Source organism: Rosa chinensis, chromosome 3, assembly GCF_002994745.2.
Source record: "Rosa chinensis cultivar Old Blush chromosome 3, RchiOBHm-V2, whole genome shotgun sequence".
NCBI lineage: Eukaryota > Viridiplantae > Streptophyta > Magnoliopsida > Rosales > Rosaceae > Rosa > Rosa chinensis.
In genome coordinates this window covers 36820477-36832874 of record NC_037090.1, presented here as the reverse complement: position 1 = coordinate 36832874, position 12398 = coordinate 36820477, and the positions used below count along the sequence as shown (strand labels likewise).

The following is a 12398-nucleotide window of genomic DNA, read 5'->3' as shown; positions in this document are numbered from 1 at the left end:
TCGTACACAGCAGGCATATATATATTAAGACGTCAAAAAGATTGGCCTTGGGCCTTGGGGCTCTTGGGCTCTGTTCGACCGAAGAATTATATTCTGACAACTCACTATTTTTTATTTTTATGAATAGCTAACAGAACGGGGACGGGGGCGGGGCTACCCTAGCCGGGCATGGAGGTGATGGAGATGGCGCAACGTACGGGACCCGACAAATCCCCTTTGTCGTTTTTGTTCAAGCGCTCTAGAGAAGTGAGACGAAGCCTTTATATAAATTGATTCTGCATACACTAACGGGTGCGAACATACCAGCAATAATGCACCGGATCCCATCAGAACTCCGCAGTTAAGCTTGCTTGGGCGAGAGCAGTACTAGGATGGGTGACCTCCTGGGAAGTCCTCGTGTTGCACCCCTCTTTTTGCCTTTGATTTCTCATTTCACAATATTTTTTTTTCCGCTCCTTTTGATTCGGCTACTTTGCTCGTGCACCAATTCGGTCAAGCTCTTCTAAGGCTCATGCGACTTGCGCGGCGATCGTACACAGCAGGCATATATATATTAAGACGTCAAAAAGATTGGCCTTGGGCCTTGGGCTCTTGGGCTCTGTTCGACCGAAGAATTATATTCTGACAACTCACGATTTTTTATTTTTATGGATAGCTAACAGAACGGGACGGGGGCGGGGCTACCCTAGCCGGGCATGGAGGTGATGGAGATGGCGCAACGTACGGGACCCGACAAATCCCCTTTGTCGTTTTTGTTCAAGCGCTCTAGAGAAGTGAGACGAAGCCTTTATATAAATTGATTCTGCATACACTAACGGGTGCGATCATACCAGCAATAATGCACCGGATCCCATCAGAACTCCGAAGTTAAGCTTGCTTGGGCGAGAGCAGTACTAGGATGGGTGACCTCCTGGGAAGTCCTCGTGTTGCACCCCTCTTTTTGCCTTTGATTTCTCATTTCACAATATTTTTTTTTCCGCTCCTTTTGATTTCGGCTACTTTGCTCGTGCACCAATTCGGTCAAGCTCTTCTAAGGCTCATGCGACTTGCGCGGCGATCGTACACAGCAGGCATATATATATTAAGACGTCAAAAAGATTGGCCTTGGGCCTTGGGCTCTTGGGCTCTGTTCGACCGAAGAATTATATTCTGACAACTCACTATTTTTTATTTTTATGAATAGCTAACAGAACGGGGACGGGGGCGGGGCTACCCTAGCCGGGCATGGAGGTGATGGAGATGGCGCAACGTACGGGACCCGACAAATCCCCTTTGTCGTTTTTGTTCAAGCGCTCTAGAGAAGTGAGACGAAGCCTTTATATAAATTGATTCTGCATACACTAACGGGTGCGATCATACCAGCAATAATGCACCGGATCCCATCAGAACTCCGAAGTTAAGCTTGCTTGGGCGAGAGCAGTACTAGGATGGGTGACCTCCTGGGAAGTCCTCGTGTTGCACCCCTCTTTTTGCCTTTGATTTCTCATTTCACAATATTTTTTTTTCCGCTCCTTTTGATTTCGGCTACTTTGCTCGTGCACCAATTCGGTCAAGCTCTTCTAAGGCTCATGCGACTTGCGCGGCGATCGTACACAGCAGGCATATATATATTAAGACGTCAAAAAGATTGGCCTTGGGCCTTGGGGCTCTTGGGCTCTGTTCGACCGAAGAATTATATTCTGACAACTCACTATTTTTTATTTTTATGAATAGCTAACAGAACGGGGACGGGGCGGGGCTACCCTAGCCGGGCATGGAGGTGATGGAGATGGCGCAACGTACGGGACCCGACAAATCCCCTTTGTCGTTTTTGTTCAAGCGCTCTAGAGAAGTGAGACGAAGCCTTTATATAAATTGATTCTGCATACACTAACGGGTGCGATCATACCAGCAATAATGCACCGGATCCCATCAGAACTCCGAAGTTAAGCTTGCTTGGGCGAGAGCAGTACTAGGATGGGTGACCTCCTGGGAAGTCCTCGTGTTGCACCCCTCTTTTTGCCTTTGATTTCTCATTTCACAATATTTTTTTTCCGCTCCTTTTGATTTCGGCTACTTTGCTCGTGCACCAATTCGGTCAAGCTCTTCTAAGGCTCATGCGACTTGCGCGGCGATCGTACACAGCAGGCATATATATATTAAGACGTCAAAAAGATTGGCCTTGGGCCTTGGGGCTCTTGGGCTCTGTTCGACCGAAGAATTATATTCTGACAACTCACTATTTTTTATTTTTATGAATAGCTAACAGAACGGGGACGGGGGCGGGGCTACCCTAGCCGGGCATGGAGGTGATGGAGATGGCGCAACGTACGGGACCCGACAAATCCCCTTTGTCGTTTTTGTTCAAGCGCTCTAGAGAAGTGAGACGAAGCCTTTATATAAATTGATTCTGCATACACTAACGGGTGCGATCATACCAGCAATAATGCACCGGATCCCATCAGAACTCCGAAGTTAAGCTTGCTTGGGCGAGAGCAGTACTAGGATGGGTGACCTCCTGGGAAGTCCTCGTGTTGCACCCCTCTTTTTTGCCTTTGATTTCTCATTTCACAATATTTTTTTTTCCGCTCCTTTTGATTTCGGCTACTTTGCTCGTGCACCAATTCGGTCAAGCTCTTCTAAGGCTCATGCGACTTGCGCGGCGATCGTACACAGCAGGCATATATATATTAAGACGTCAAAAAGATTGGCCTTGGGCCTTGGGGCTCTTGGGCTCTGTTCGACCGAAGAATTATATTCTGACAACTCACTATTTTTTATTTTTATGAATAGCTAACAGAACGGGGACGGGGGCGGGGCTACCCTAGCCGGGCATGGAGGTGATGGAGATGGCGCAACGTACGGGACCCGACAAATCCCCTTTGTCGTTTTTGTTCAAGCGCTCTAGAGAAGTGAGACGAAGCCTTTATATAAATTGATTCTGCATACACTAACGGGTGCGATCATACCAGCAATAATGCACCGGATCCCATCAGAACTCCGAAGTTAAGCTTGCTTGGGCGAGAGCAGTACTAGGATGGGTGACCTCCTGGGAAGTCCTCGTGTTGCACCCCTCTTTTTGCCTTTGATTTCTCATTTCACAATATTTTTTTTTCCGCTCCTTTTGATTTCGGCTACTTTGCTCGTGCACCAATTCGGTCAAGCTCTTCTAAGGCTCATGCGACTTGCGCGGCGATCGTACACAGCAGGCATATATATATTAAGACGTCAAAAAGATTGGCCTTGGGCCTTGGGGCTCTTGGGCTCTGTTCGACCGAAGAATTATATTCTGACAACTCACTATTTTTTATTTTATGAATAGCTAACAGAACGGGGACGGGGGCGGGGCTACCCTAGCCGGGCATGGAGGTGATGGAGATGGCGCAACGTACGGGACCCGACAAATCCCCTTTGTCGTTTTGTTCAAGCGCTCTAGAGAAGTGAGACGAAGCCTTTATATAAATTGATTCTGCATACACTAACGGGTGCGATCATACCAGCAATAATGCACCGGATCCCATCAGAACTCCGAAGTTAAGCTTGCTTGGGCGAGAGCAGTACTAGGATGGGTGACCTCCTGGGAAGTCCTCGTGTTGCACCCCTCTTTTTGCCTTTGATTTCTCATTTCACAATATTTTTTTTTCCGCTCCTTTGATTTCGGCTACTTTGCTCGTGCACCAATTCGGTCAAGCTCTTCTAAGGCTCATGCGACTTGCGCGGCGATCGTACACAGCAGGCATATATATATTAAGACGTCAAAAAGATTGGCCTTGGGCCTTGGGGCTCTTGGGCTCTGTTCGACCGAAGAATTATATTCTGACAACTCACTATTTTTTATTTTTATGAATAGCTAACAGAACGGGGACGGGGGCGGGGCTACCCTAGCCGGGCATGGAGGTGATGGAGATGGCGCAACGTACGGGACCCGACAAATCCCCTTTGTCGTTTTTGTTCAAGCGCTCTAGAGAAGTGAGACGAAGCCTTTATATAAATTGATTCTGCATACACTAACGGGTGCGATCATACCAGCAATAATGCACCGGATCCCATCAGAACTCCGAAGTTAAGCTTGCTTGGGCGAGAGCAGTACTAGGATGGGTGACCTCCTGGGAAGTCCTCGTGTTGCACCCCTCTTTTTGCCTTTGATTTCTCATTTCACAATATTTTTTTTTCCGCTCCTTTTGATTTCGGCTACTTTGCTCGTGCACCAATTCGGTCAAGCTCTTCTAAGGCTCATGCGACTTGCGCGGCGATCGTACACAGCAGGCATATATATATTAAGACGTCAAAAAGATTGGCCTTGGGCCTTGGGGCTCTTGGGCTCTGTTCGACCGAAGAATTATATTCTGACAACTCACTATTTTTTATTTTTATGAATAGCTAACAGAACGGGGACGGGGGCGGGGCTACCCTAGCCGGGCATGGAGGTGATGGAGATGGCGCAACGTACGGGACCCGACAAATCCCCTTTGTCGTTTTTGTTCAAGCGCTCTAGAGAAGTGAGACGAAGCCTTTATATAAATTCATTCTGCATACACTAACGGCTGCGGTCATACCAGCAATAATGCACCGGATCCCATAAGAACTGCGAAGTTAAGCTTGCTTGGGCGAGAGCCGTACTAGGATGGGTGACCTCCTGGGAAGTCCTCGTGTTGCACCCCTCTTTTTGCATTTTATTTCTCATTTCACAAGATTTTTTTTTCCGCTCCTTTTGATTTCGGCTACTTTGCTCGTGCTCCAATTCGGTCAAGCTCTTCTAAGGCTCATGCGACTTGCGCGGCGATCGTACACAGCAGGCATATATATATTAAGACGTCAAAAAGATTGGCCTTGGGCCTTGGGGCTCTTGGGCTCTGTTCGACCGAAGAATTATATTCTGACAACTCACTATTTTTTATTTTTATGAATAGCTAACAGAACGGGGACGGGGGCGGGGCTACCCTAGCCGGGCATGGAGGTGATGGAGATGGCGCAACGTACGGGACCCGACAAATCCCCTTTGTCGTTTTGTTCAAGCGCTCTAGAGAAGTGAGACGAAGCCTTTATATAAATTGATTCTGCATACACTAACGGGTGCGATCATACCAGCAATAATGCACCGGATCCCATCAGAACTCCGAAGTTAAGCTTGCTTGGGCGAGAGCAGTACTAGGATGGGTGACCTCCTGGGAAGTCCTCGTGTTGCACCCCTCTTTTTGCCTTTGATTTCTCATTTCACAATATTTTTTTTTCCGCTCCTTTTGATTTCGGCTACTTTGCTCGTGCACCAATTCGGTCAAGCTCTTCTAAGGCTCATGCGACTTGCGCGGCGATCGTACACAGCAGGCATATATATATTAAGACGTCAAAAAGATTGGCCTTGGGCCTTGGGGCTCTTGGGCTCTGTTCGACCGAAGAATTATATTCTGACAACTCACTATTTTTTATTTTTATGAATAGCTAACAGAACGGGGACGGGGCGGGGCTACCCTAGCCGGGCATGGAGGTGATGGAGATGGCGCAACGTACGGGACCCGACAAATCCCCTTTGTCGTTTTTGTTCAAGCGCTCTAGAGAAGTGAGACGAAGCCTTTATATAAATTGATTCTGCATACACTAACGGGTGCGATCATACCAGCAATAATGCACCGGATCCCATCAGAACTCCGAAGTTAAGCTTGCTTGGGCGAGAGCAGTACTAGGATGGGTGACCTCCTGGGAAGTCCTCGTGTTGCACCCCTCTTTTTGCCTTTGATTTCTCATTTCACAATATTTTTTTTTCCGCTCCTTTTGATTTCGGCTACTTTGCTCGTGCACCAATTCGGTCAAGCTCTTCTAAGGCTCATGCGACTTGCGCGGCGATCGTACACAGCAGGCATATATATATTAAGACGTCAAAAAGATTGGCCTTGGGCCTTGGGGCTCTTGGGCTCTGTTCGACCGAAGAATTATATTCTGACAACTCACTATTTTTATTTTATGAATAGCTAACAGAACGGGGACGGGGGCGGGGCTACCCTAGCCGGGCATGGAGGTGATGGAGATGGCGCAACGTACGGGACCCGACAAATCCCCTTTGTCGTTTTTGTTCAAGCGCTCTAGAGAAGTGAGACGAAGCCTTTATATAAATTGATTCTGCATACACTAACGGGTGCGATCATACCAGCAATAATGCACCGGATCCCATCAGAACTCCGAAGTTAAGCTTGCTTGGGCGAGAGCAGTACTAGGATGGGTGACCTCCTGGGAAGTCCTCGTGTTGCACCCCTCTTTTTGCCTTTGATTTCTCATTTCACAATATTTTTTTTTCCGCTCCTTTTGATTTCGGCTACTTTGCTCGTGCACCAATTCGGTCAAGCTCTTCTAAGGCTCATGCGACTTGCGCGGCGATCGTACACAGCAGGCATATATATATTAAGACGTCAAAAAGATTGGCCTTGGGCCTTGGGGCTCTTGGGCTCTGTTCGACCGAAGAATTATATTCTGACAACTCACTATTTTTTATTTTTATGAATAGCTAACAGAACGGGGACGGGGGCGGGGCTACCCTAGCCGGGCATGGAGGTGATGGAGATGGCGCAACGTACGGGACCCGACAAATCCCCTTTGTCGTTTTTGTTCAAGCGCTCTAGAGAAGTGAGACGAAGCCTTTATATAAATTGATTCTGCATACACTAACGGGTGCGATCATACCAGCAATAATGCACCGGATCCCATCAGAACTCCGAAGTTAAGCTTGCTTGGGCGAGAGCAGTACTAGGATGGGTGACCTCCTGGGAAGTCCTCGTGTTGCACCCCTCTTTTTGCCTTTGATTTCTCATTTCACAATATTTTTTTTTCCGCTCCTTTTGATTTCGGCTACTTTGCTCGTGCACCAATTCGGTCAAGCTCTTCTAAGGCTCATGCGACTTGCGCGGCGATCGTACACAGCAGGCATATATATATTAAGACGTCAAAAAGATTGGCCTTGGGCCTTGGGGCTCTTGGGCTCTGTTCGACCGAAGAATTATATTCTGACAACTCACTATTTTTTATTTTTATGAATAGCTAACAGAACGGGGACGGGGGCGGGGCTACCCTAGCCGGGCATGGAGGTGATGGAGATGGCGCAACGTACGGGACCCGACAAATCCCTTTGTCGTTTTTGTTCAAGCGCTCTAGAGAAGTGAGACGAAGCCTTTATATAAATTGATTCTGCATACACTAACGGGTGCGATCATACCAGCAATAATGCACCGGATCCCATCAGAACTCCGAAGTTAAGCTTGCTTGGGCGAGAGCAGTACTAGGATGGGTGACCTCCTGGGAAGTCCTCGTGTTGCACCCCTCTTTTTGCCTTTGATTTCTCATTTCACAATATTTTTTTTTCCGCTCCTTTTGATTTCGGCTACTTTGCTCGTGCACCAATTCGGTCAAGCTCTTCTAAGGCTCATGCGACTTGCGCGGCGATCGTACACAGCAGGCATATATATATTAAGACGTCAAAAAGATTGGCCTTGGGCCTTGGGGCTCTTGGGCTCTGTTCGACCGAAGAATTATATTCTGACAACTCACTATTTTTTATTTTTATGAATAGCTAACAGAACGGGGACGGGGGCGGGGCTACCCTAGCCGGGCATGGAGGTGATGGAGATGGCGCAACGTACGGGACCCGACAAATCCCCTTTGTCGTTTTTGTTCAAGCGCTCTAGAGAAGTGAGACGAAGCCTTTATATAAATTGATTCTGCATACACTAACGGGTGCGATCATACCAGCAATAATGCACCGGATCCCATCAGAACTCCGAAGTTAAGCTTGCTTGGGCGAGAGCAGTACTAGGATGGGTGACCTCCTGGGAAGTCCTCGTGTTGCACCCCTCTTTTTGCCTTTGATTTCTCATTTCACAATATTTTTTTTTCCGCTCCTTTTGATTTCGGCTACTTTGCTCGTGCACCAATTCGGTCAAGCTCTTCTAAGGCTCATGCGACTTGCGCGGCGATCGTACACAGCAGGCATATATATATTAAGACGTCAAAAAGATTGGCCTTGGGCCTTGGGCTCTTGGGCTCTGTTCGACCGAAGAATTATATTCTGACAACTCACTATTTTTTATTTTTATGAATAGCTAACAGAACGGGGACGGGGGCGGGGCTACCCTAGCCGGGCATGGAGGTGATGGAGATGGCGCAACGTACGGGACCCGACAAATCCCCTTTGTCGTTTTTGTTCAAGCGCTCTAGAGAAGTGAGACGAAGCCTTTATATAAATTGATTCTGCATACACTAACGGGTGCGATCATACCAGCAATAATGCACCGGATCCCATCAGAACTCCGAAGTTAAGCTTGCTTGGGCGAGAGCAGTACTAGGATGGGTGACCTCCTGGGAAGTCCTCGTGTTGCACCCCTCTTTTTGCCTTTGATTTCTCATTTCACAATATTTTTTTTTCCGCTCCTTTTGATTTCGGCTACTTTGCTCGTGCACCAATTCGGTCAAGCTCTTCTAAGGCTCATGCGACTTGCGCGGCGATCGTACACAGCAGGCATATATATATTAAGACGTCAAAAAGATTGGCCTTGGGCCTTGGGGCTCTTGGGCTCTGTTCGACCGAAGAATTATATTCTGACAACTCACTATTTTTTATTTTTATGAATAGCTAACAGAACGGGGACGGGGGCGGGGCTACCCTAGCCGGGCATGGAGGTGATGGAGATGGCGCAACGTACGGGACCCGACAAATCCCCTTTGTCGTTTTTGTTCAAGCGCTCTAGAGAAGTGAGACGAAGCCTTTATATAAATTGATTCTGCATACACTAACGGGTGCGATCATACCAGCAATAATGCACCGGATCCCATCAGAACTCCGAAGTTAAGCTTGCTTGGGCGAGAGCAGTACTAGGATGGGTGACCTCCTGGGAAGTCCTCGTGTTGCACCCCTCTTTTTGCCTTTGATTTCTCATTTCACAATATTTTTTTTTCCGCTCCTTTTGATTTCGGCTACTTTGCTCGTGCACCAATTCGGTCAAGCTCTTCTAAGGCTCATGCGACTTGCGCGGCGATCGTACACAGCAGGCATATATATATTAAGACGTCAAAAAGATTGGCCTTGGGCCTTGGGGCTCTTGGGCTCTGTTCGACCGAAGAATTATATTCTGACAACTCACTATTTTTTATTTTTATGAATAGCTAACAGAACGGGGACGGGGGCGGGGCTACCCTAGCCGGGCATGGAGGTGATGGAGATGGCGCAACGTACGGGACCCGACAAATCCCCTTTGTCGTTTTTGTTCAAGCGCTCTAGAGAAGTGAGACGAAGCCTTTATATAAATTGATTCTGCATACACTAACGGGTGCGATCATACCAGCAATAATGCACCGGATCCCATCAGAACTCCGAAGTTAAGCTTGCTTGGGCGAGAGCAGTACTAGGATGGGTGACCTCCTGGGAAGTCCTCGTGTTGCACCCCTCTTTTTGCCTTTGATTTCTCATTTCACAATATTTTTTTTCCGCTCCTTTTGATTTCGGCTACTTTGCTCGTGCACCAATTCGGTCAAGCTCTTCTAAGGCTCATGCGACTTGCGCGGCGATCGTACACAGCAGGCATATATATATTAAGACGTCAAAAAGATTGGCCTTGGGCCTTGGGGCTCTTGGGCTCTGTTCGACCGAAGAATTATATTCTGACAACTCACTATTTTTTATTTTTATGAATAGCTAACAGAACGGGGACGGGGGCGGGGCTACCCTAGCCGGGCATGGAGGTGATGGAGATGGCGCAACGTACGGGACCCGACAAATCCCCTTTGTCGTTTTTGTTCAAGCGCTCTAGAGAAGTGAGACGAAGCCTTTATATAAATTGATTCTGCATACACTAACGGGTGCGATCATACCAGCAATAATGCACCGGATCCCATCAGAACTCCGAAGTTAAGCTTGCTTGGGCGAGAGCAGTACTAGGATGGGTGACCTCCTGGGAAGTCCTCGTGTTGCACCCCTCTTTTTGCCTTTGATTTCTCATTTCACAATATTTTTTTTTCCGCTCCTTTTGATTTCGGCTACTTTGCTCGTGCACCAATTCGGTCAAGCTCTTCTAAGGCTCATGCGACTTGCGCGGCGATCGTACACAGCAGGCATATATATATTAAGACGTCAAAAAGATTGGCCTTGGGCCTTGGGGCTCTTGGGCTCTGTTCGACCGAAGAATTATATTCTGACAACTCACTATTTTTTATTTTTATGAATAGCTAACAGAACGGGGACGGGGGCGGGGCTACCCTAGCCGGGCATGGAGGTGATGGAGATGGCGCAACGTACGGGACCCGACAAATCCCCTTTGTCGTTTTTGTTCAAGCGCTCTAGAGAAGTGAGACGAAGCCTTTATATAAATTGATTCTGCATACACTAACGGGTGCGATCATACCAGCAATAATGCACCGGATCCCATCAGAACTCCGAAGTTAAGCTTGCTTGGGCGAGAGCAGTACTAGGATGGGTGACCTCCTGGGAAGTCCTCGTGTTGCACCCCTCTTTTTGCCTTTGATTTCTCATTTCACAATATTTTTTTTTCCGCTCCTTTTGATTTCGGCTACTTTGCTCGTGCACCAATTCGGTCAAGCTCTTCTAAGGCTCATGCGACTTGCGCGGCGATCGTACACAGCAGGCATATATATATTAAGACGTCAAAAAGATTGGCCTTGGGCCTTGGGGCTCTTGGGCTCTGTTCGACCGAAGAATTATATTCTGACAACTCACTATTTTTTATTTTTATGAATAGCTAACAGAACGGGGACGGGGGCGGGGCTACCCTAGCCGGGCATGGAGGTGATGGAGATGGCGCAACGTACGGGACCCGACAAATCCCCTTTGTCGTTTTTGTTCAAGCGCTCTAGAGAAGTGAGACGAAGCCTTTATATAAATTGATTCTGCATACACTAACGGGTGCGATCATACCAGCAATAATGCACCGGATCCCATCAGAACTCCGAAGTTAAGCTTGCTTGGGCGAGAGCAGTACTAGGATGGGTGACCTCCTGGGAAGTCCTCGTGTTGCACCCCTCTTTTTGCCTTTGATTTCTCATTTCACAATATTTTTTTTTCCGCTCCTTTTGATTTCGGCTACTTTGCTCGTGCACCAATTCGGTCAAGCTCTTCTAAGGCTCATGCGACTTGCGCGGCGATCGTACACAGCAGGCATATATATATTAAGACGTCAAAAAGATTGGCCTTGGGCCTTGGGGCTCTTGGGCTCTGTTCGACCGAAGAATTATATTCTGACAACTCACTATTTTTTATTTTTATGAATAGCTAACAGAACGGGGACGGGGGCGGGGCTACCCTAGCCGGGCATGGAGGTGATGGAGATGGCGCAACGTACGGGACCCGACAAATCCCCTTTGTCGTTTTTGTTCAAGCGCTCTAGAGAAGTGAGACGAAGCCTTTATATAAATTGATTCTGCATACACTAACGGGTGCGATCATACCAGCAATAATGCACCGGATCCCATCAGAACTCCGAAGTTAAGCTTGCTTGGGCGAGAGCAGTACTAGGATGGGTGACCTCCTGGGAAGTCCTCGTGTTGCACCCCTCTTTTTGCCTTTGATTTCTCATTTCACAATATTTTTTTTTCCGCTCCTTTTGATTTCGGCTACTTTGCTCGTGCACCAATTCGGTCAAGCTCTTCTAAGGCTCATGCGACTTGCGCGGCGATCGTACACAGCAGGCATATATATATTAAGACGTCAAAAAGATTGGCCTTGGGCCTTGGGGCTCTTGGGCTCTGTTCGACCGAAGAATTATATTCTGACAACTCACTATTTTTTATTTTTATGAATAGCTAACAGAACGGGGACGGGGGCGGGGCTACCCTAGCCGGGCATGGAGGTGATGGAGATGGCGCAACGTACGGGACCCGACAAATCCCCTTTGTCGTTTTTGTTCAAGCGCTCTAGAGAAGTGAGACGAAGCCTTTATATAAATTGATTCTGCATACACTAACGGGTGCGATCATACCAGCAATAATGCACCGGATCCCATCAGAACTCCGAAGTTAAGCTTGCTTGGGCGAGAGCAGTACTAGGATGGGTGACCTCCTGGGAAGTCCTCGTGTTGCACCCCTCTTTTTGCCTTTGATTTCTCATTTCACAATATTTTTTTTTCCGCTCCTTTTGATTTCGGCTACTTTGCTCGTGCACCAATTCGGTCAAGCTCTTCTAAGGCTCATGCGACTTGCGCGGCGATCGTACACAGCAGGCATATATATATTAAGACGTCAAAAAGATTGGCCTTGGGCCTTGGGGCTCTTGGGCTCTGTTCGACCGAAGAATTATATTCTGACAACTCACTATTTTTTATTTTTATGAATAGCTAACAGAACGGGGACGGGGGCGGGGCTACCCTAGCCGGGCATGGAGGTGATGGAGATGGCGCAACGTACGGGACCCGACAAATCCCCTTTGTCGT

At 47.8% G+C, this 12398-nt stretch overlaps 23 non-coding genes across 23 annotated transcripts; all 23 read left to right on the top strand.

The window, feature by feature from the left end:
* The first annotated feature begins 289 nt into the window (after window positions 1-289).
* LOC112195513 lies at window positions 290-408 on the top strand. Its single transcript, XR_002934576.1, has one exon. It is a non-coding gene; the product is annotated as a 5S ribosomal RNA (ribosomal RNA).
* Window positions 409-816: 408 nt separating this feature from the next.
* Window positions 817-935, top strand: LOC112195467. Its single transcript, XR_002934533.1, has one exon. It is a non-coding gene; the product is annotated as a 5S ribosomal RNA (ribosomal RNA).
* Window positions 936-1345: 410 nt separating this feature from the next.
* On the top strand, window positions 1346-1464 carry LOC112195466. The gene has a single exon (XR_002934532.1). It is a non-coding gene; the product is annotated as a 5S ribosomal RNA (ribosomal RNA).
* Window positions 1465-1874: 410 nt separating this feature from the next.
* Window positions 1875-1993, top strand: LOC112195465. The gene has a single exon (XR_002934531.1). It is a non-coding gene; the product is annotated as a 5S ribosomal RNA (ribosomal RNA).
* Window positions 1994-2403: 410 nt separating this feature from the next.
* LOC112195464 lies at window positions 2404-2522 on the top strand. Its single transcript, XR_002934530.1, has one exon. It is a non-coding gene; the product is annotated as a 5S ribosomal RNA (ribosomal RNA).
* Window positions 2523-2934: 412 nt separating this feature from the next.
* Window positions 2935-3053, top strand: LOC112195463. The gene has a single exon (XR_002934529.1). It is a non-coding gene; the product is annotated as a 5S ribosomal RNA (ribosomal RNA).
* Window positions 3054-3462: 409 nt separating this feature from the next.
* Window positions 3463-3581, top strand: LOC112195658. The gene has a single exon (XR_002934722.1). It is a non-coding gene; the product is annotated as a 5S ribosomal RNA (ribosomal RNA).
* A 410-nt stretch (window positions 3582-3991) lies between these two features.
* On the top strand, window positions 3992-4110 carry LOC112195657. Its single transcript, XR_002934720.1, has one exon. It is a non-coding gene; the product is annotated as a 5S ribosomal RNA (ribosomal RNA).
* A 411-nt stretch (window positions 4111-4521) lies between these two features.
* Window positions 4522-4640, top strand: LOC112195530. The gene has a single exon (XR_002934592.1). It is a non-coding gene; the product is annotated as a 5S ribosomal RNA (ribosomal RNA).
* A 410-nt stretch (window positions 4641-5050) lies between these two features.
* Window positions 5051-5169, top strand: LOC112195656. Its single transcript, XR_002934719.1, has one exon. It is a non-coding gene; the product is annotated as a 5S ribosomal RNA (ribosomal RNA).
* Window positions 5170-5579: 410 nt separating this feature from the next.
* Window positions 5580-5698, top strand: LOC112195655. The gene has a single exon (XR_002934718.1). It is a non-coding gene; the product is annotated as a 5S ribosomal RNA (ribosomal RNA).
* A 409-nt stretch (window positions 5699-6107) lies between these two features.
* Window positions 6108-6226, top strand: LOC112195654. The gene has a single exon (XR_002934717.1). It is a non-coding gene; the product is annotated as a 5S ribosomal RNA (ribosomal RNA).
* Window positions 6227-6637: 411 nt separating this feature from the next.
* Window positions 6638-6756, top strand: LOC112195652. Its single transcript, XR_002934714.1, has one exon. It is a non-coding gene; the product is annotated as a 5S ribosomal RNA (ribosomal RNA).
* Window positions 6757-7166: 410 nt separating this feature from the next.
* LOC112195651 lies at window positions 7167-7285 on the top strand. Its single transcript, XR_002934713.1, has one exon. It is a non-coding gene; the product is annotated as a 5S ribosomal RNA (ribosomal RNA).
* Window positions 7286-7696: 411 nt separating this feature from the next.
* On the top strand, window positions 7697-7815 carry LOC112195650. Its single transcript, XR_002934712.1, has one exon. It is a non-coding gene; the product is annotated as a 5S ribosomal RNA (ribosomal RNA).
* Window positions 7816-8225: 410 nt separating this feature from the next.
* On the top strand, window positions 8226-8344 carry LOC112195649. Its single transcript, XR_002934711.1, has one exon. It is a non-coding gene; the product is annotated as a 5S ribosomal RNA (ribosomal RNA).
* A 411-nt stretch (window positions 8345-8755) lies between these two features.
* LOC112195648 lies at window positions 8756-8874 on the top strand. Its single transcript, XR_002934710.1, has one exon. It is a non-coding gene; the product is annotated as a 5S ribosomal RNA (ribosomal RNA).
* A 411-nt stretch (window positions 8875-9285) lies between these two features.
* On the top strand, window positions 9286-9404 carry LOC112195647. Its single transcript, XR_002934708.1, has one exon. It is a non-coding gene; the product is annotated as a 5S ribosomal RNA (ribosomal RNA).
* Window positions 9405-9814: 410 nt separating this feature from the next.
* Window positions 9815-9933, top strand: LOC112195646. The gene has a single exon (XR_002934707.1). It is a non-coding gene; the product is annotated as a 5S ribosomal RNA (ribosomal RNA).
* Window positions 9934-10344: 411 nt separating this feature from the next.
* On the top strand, window positions 10345-10463 carry LOC112195645. The gene has a single exon (XR_002934706.1). It is a non-coding gene; the product is annotated as a 5S ribosomal RNA (ribosomal RNA).
* Window positions 10464-10874: 411 nt separating this feature from the next.
* LOC112195644 lies at window positions 10875-10993 on the top strand. Its single transcript, XR_002934705.1, has one exon. It is a non-coding gene; the product is annotated as a 5S ribosomal RNA (ribosomal RNA).
* A 411-nt stretch (window positions 10994-11404) lies between these two features.
* Window positions 11405-11523, top strand: LOC112195643. The gene has a single exon (XR_002934704.1). It is a non-coding gene; the product is annotated as a 5S ribosomal RNA (ribosomal RNA).
* A 411-nt stretch (window positions 11524-11934) lies between these two features.
* On the top strand, window positions 11935-12053 carry LOC112195641. The gene has a single exon (XR_002934701.1). It is a non-coding gene; the product is annotated as a 5S ribosomal RNA (ribosomal RNA).
* The last annotated feature ends 345 nt before the right edge of the window (window positions 12054-12398 follow it).